Below are 4884 nucleotides of genomic sequence, written 5' to 3' on the forward strand. Positions count from 1 at the left end.
TATTTTTCTCTTGCTTTTATCTGCTTTCTCCACACAGGGAGTGTGTGCTAGCTCACTTTGGTCTTGTCCAACTCTTTTCAACCCCGTGGACCGCAGCTTGCCAGGCTCCTCTGTCCGTGGGATTCTCCAGGCAAGGATACTGCCCAGGGGAGAGCACAGACCGATTCATATGTGAGACACAGTGTTCACGCATTCATTCATTTGATACACATTTGTGGGCTGACCGATGGATGACAGGTGGCCAAAGCACCAGGCAGGGAGGAAGGGATAGGACCAGCACACGTGACGTCCGCCTGCCAGGGGACGCCCTCCAAGCTCCCACTTGGGCGTCACCCCACCACAGTCACAGCCCACGGCCATCCCCAGACAGGGAAAGTAGAGGGGGAAGGGGGTCAGAGAGCTACTCCTGGGGAGAAGCGCCTTCTGAGACGGTAGTACCTGAAGCAGACTTGAGCAGCAAGTTGGACGCAGCCACTGAAGATGGGGAGGCAGGAACAAGAAGGCAGCCCAGCTGGGGGTGAGCTGGGTGGGATAGAAATGTGCTGTGGCTGGAGCTCGGTGAGCGAGGGGAGACGGGAAGGGGATGGGGACCAGGAGGTGGTCAGAGAAAGACCCGTGACGGCTTGCAGGGTAAGAACGCTGGCTTTCCTTTCTTCCTAAGTATTGATATATGGGAGCCTACTTGCTGGGTAAGAATGTTGGGCTTCGTTTTCCCTACATGTTGACATAATGAGTGGTCCGCTGGAAGCGTCTACAGAAGGGATGAAATGATCTCCTCGGCATGTCCAGAGGTCATCCTGGCAAAGCTGGCAAGATGAGAAGGGAGTGTTAGGGAGCAACACTGAAGGATGTGGAAGGATGGAGCAGCGTCAGGAGGAGATGATACTCACTCCATGGACCAGAGGGCCTTCATTTAGAGGAGGAGTCACAGAACTTGCTGATGGAATAGACCAACATGTAACTGATCATTCAACCAGGAACAACTCTGAGTGCAGAAGGGGATGCTACAGATAGATACCTTGGATCCACAAGTCTACATGACTGTTCCAGGCAACTCAGGACCCAGGACAAGGGGGCGGGTGTTGGGGAAAGAGGGAATTAGGATGACTCCTGCTTGGGGTGGGGCACCTGGCACGAATGACCTGGAGGAGGAAGGGGACCAGCTGTGAGTGTGTGAGATGGGCTGAGACCAAGGAGATGTGAGGCAGCCTCTTATGAGCCAGGTTCTCTGGAAAACAGAACCTGAAAGAGATAAATGGATGGATGCACAGATGGATGGAAGCATAGACAGACAGATGATAGATTTTAAGGAATTAAGTCTATAGGGCAGGTTGGCAAGCTGGAAACTCAGGCAGGATTTCTGTGGTACCATCATGAGTCAGAATTCTCTTCTCTCTTGAAAACCTCAGTTTTTGCTCTTAAAAACTTCAACTGATTAGATGTGACCCACCCACATTATTAAGTGAAATCAGCATTACTTGGTAGCTCAGATGGGGAAACATCCACCTGCCAATGCAGGAGACGTGAGTTTGATCCCTGGGTAGGGAAGATCCTCTGAAGAAGAAAATGCCAATCCACTCCAGTATTCTTGCCCGGAGAATTCCATGGACAGAGGAGACTGACAGATTATGGTCCATGGGACTGCAAGAGTCGGACATGACTGAGGGACAAACACTTTCATTTTTTCACAGCATTACTTAAAGTCAGCTGATTGTAAACATTAGCCACATCTAAACTCCTTTCATAAAACCCCTCTGTGTCTCATACAGTAGACTCACCCCCTTGACACAAGACGGTCCCACCAGCAGAGATGTCCATATAGAGGTGGATGTGTCAATGGGAATCCAGCTGATGGACAGGCCTCAGATGAAGAAAGAGCACCTTTCTTAAACCCAGGAAAGAGAATGAGACCCTTGAAAGAGAAGGAGGGTAAACAGAGTCAAGGATATATGACTGAATCATGGAACAACCCCCATATTCAGAGTTCAAGACGAGAATCATGAGTTAGCAGATTAAACTGCAAATTAATAAAAATGTAAGTAAAAGAAAGCCAGCAAAGAAGGAGTTCATGAAACCAAGAGTAGAAACTGTTGTTTCAAGAAGGATATTGGCCGCCTTGTGAAATGGTGCTGAGAATTTAATATAAGATGGAGAAATGACTCTACCCATTGGATTTAACAACATGAAGGATAGAAAGTGCCTGAGAAGTTTGTCTGAAGGGAAACAAAGGAGTGTTATTGTGGGAGAGAAAAAAAAAAAAAACGGTACCCATGCCCAGTCCAAAGGGTCGGGGAGATTTTCTAAAGGTGAGGGTCTAAGAACCGTGGAAACCTAGAAGGATTTTCATGACATGTTAACCAGCCCACACTTTAGCTCCCAGACAGTGTGGACCCTGGGAAGAAGGATGGCTGTGGACAGATTTAAGTTTTAATTAAATTACTATGGTTACCAGGCAAGTATGGATTCTGGGAGAGGTGGGCTGGGGGAGGGACAGTCGAGTCCATCTGCTCCGTAGTCAAGACAGGAGTTGATGATGGACTGAAACACACAGGAATGAAAGCACGCTCTGGCACGTGGCACAGTCGTGTGCTTGCCTGAACGCACGTGTAAGGAGAGGAAAGCTGCAGCACCTGCAATGCCATCACCGGAGACAAAAACGGGTACAAAAACAAAGAGCCAGCTTGGTCCATTTCTCTTTGCTTTTCGCGTGGAAAGCTGGTGAAGTGAGTTTGGGGCCTTTGTGGACTTTCCGTAGCTGTGGGACAGCTGGAGGCAGATGACTACAGTCGTTAGGTATCGACATGGGCAGTTCTGAAGACACACCTTGTCTCGCCATCAGGTCACGAGTATGAACGGGATGCTCAGCGCTTTGGAGTCAAGGACGAGTAAGGATGCAGCCCCAGCGACTTGTAGAGTTTCAAAGACTCACGGTGAGGTTCTGATTGCCTGCAGACTGTTGGCTGTAAATTTGACTAATGCAGATGGTCTCCCTAACTGATTGGAAAGGTCCAGATAAGAAGAAACAATTTTTTATTTCTTTGTAATTGAAGGATAATTTCTTTAATAATACTGTGTTCAGTTCAGTTCAGTCACTCAGTTATGTCTGATTCTTTGTGACCCCATGGACTGCAGTATGCCAGGCTTCCCTGTCTGTCACGAACTCCTAGAGTTTACCCAAACTCATGTCATTGAGTCAGTGATGCCATCCAACCATCTCATCCTCTGTCATCTCCTTCTGCTCCCTCCTTCAATCTTTTCCAGCATCAGAGTCTTTTCAAATGAATTGGTTCTTCACTTTTGATGGCCAAACTGTTGGAGTTTCAGCTTCATTATCAATCCTTCCAATGAATATTCAAGACTGATTTCCTTTAGGATAGACTGGTTGGATCTCCTTGCAGTTCAAGGGACTCTCAAGAGTCTTCTCCAGCACCACAGTTCAAAGGCATCAATTCTTTGGCACTCAGCCTTCTTTATGGTCCAATTCTCACATTCAAATGACTACTGGAAAAACCAAAGCTTTGACTAGATGGACCTTTGTTGGCAAAGTAATGTCTCTGCTCTTTAATATGTTATCTAGGTTGGTCATAACTTTTCTTCCAAGGAGCAAGCATATTTTAATTTCATGGCTGCAGTCACCATCTGCAGTGATTTTGGAGCCCAAAAAAATAAAGTCTCTCACTGTTTGTATTGTTTCCCCATCTATTTGCCATGAAGTGATGGAACCGGATGCCATGATCTTAGTTTTCTGAATGTTGAGTTTTAAGCCAACTTTTTCACTCTCCTCCTTCATTTTTATCAAGAGGCTCTTAATTCTTCACTTTCTGCCATAAGTGTGGTGTCATCTGCATATCTGAGGTTATTGATATTTCTCCTGGCAATCTTGATTCCAGCTTGTGATTCATCCAGTCCAACGTTTCTCATGATGTATTCTACATGTAAGTTAAATAAGCAGGGTGACAATATACAGCCTTGACATACTCCTTTCCTGATTTGGAACCAGTCTGTTGTTCCATGTCCAGTTCTAACTGTTGCTTCTTGACCTGCATACAGATTTCTCAGGAGGCAGGTCAGGTGGCCTGGTATTCCCATCTCTTGAAGAATTTTCCACAGTTTGTTGTGATCCACACAGTCAAAGGCTTTGGCATATTCAATAAAGCAGAAGTAGATGTTTTTCTAGAACTCTCTTGCTTTATCGATGATCCAACGGATGTTGGCAATTTGATCTCTGGTTCCTCTGCCTTTTCTAAATCCAGCTTGAACAAACAAGAGCATGAATCAGCCATAGTTGTATGTATTTCCCCCCCTCTTGAACATCCTTCCCACCTCCCTCCTCATCCCACTATTACAGAGCCCCGGAATGAGTTCCCTGGTTATCTGTTTTGCATATGGTAAAATTTGTAGGAGAAACAGTTTTGAACAAGCCAACAACTCACATTTCTGACTCTTTTGCCCCATTGCTGGGTGATGTTGAAGGCATCACCTTTACTATGGTCTTTTTTAATTCCCTGGCTTCTTTGCTTGAGGCCTCAGTTACTAGTGGCCACAGGAACTTCAATAGCAATGTCAAAGCTGAAAGGTTTCTGAGCCAAGTACGATGGGTGGTCATCGATTAGACTGAACATCAGATGGCATGCTCATTTTGTTTCGCTAAACTAATGGCAGCCAAAAGTGGAAAGGGAAACCCAGAAATCTCTCAGAATGCTGCTCACTCACCTCAAAAAAAAATTAAAGATTTTCATGAAAGTGGTGAGTATACATAAGCCTCAATCCTTAACTTTCTACGTCCCTTTGGCTGCCTATCTAAGAACATGGAGAAGGCTGCATGGGGGGGTGCTTTCTTGGCAGGAACCCCAGAATCTCTCTGCTGCGCATGCTTGCTGGAGA

This window comes from Muntiacus reevesi, chromosome 11, assembly GCF_963930625.1.
Source record: "Muntiacus reevesi chromosome 11, mMunRee1.1, whole genome shotgun sequence".
NCBI classification, from domain to species: domain Eukaryota; kingdom Metazoa; phylum Chordata; class Mammalia; order Artiodactyla; family Cervidae; genus Muntiacus; species Muntiacus reevesi.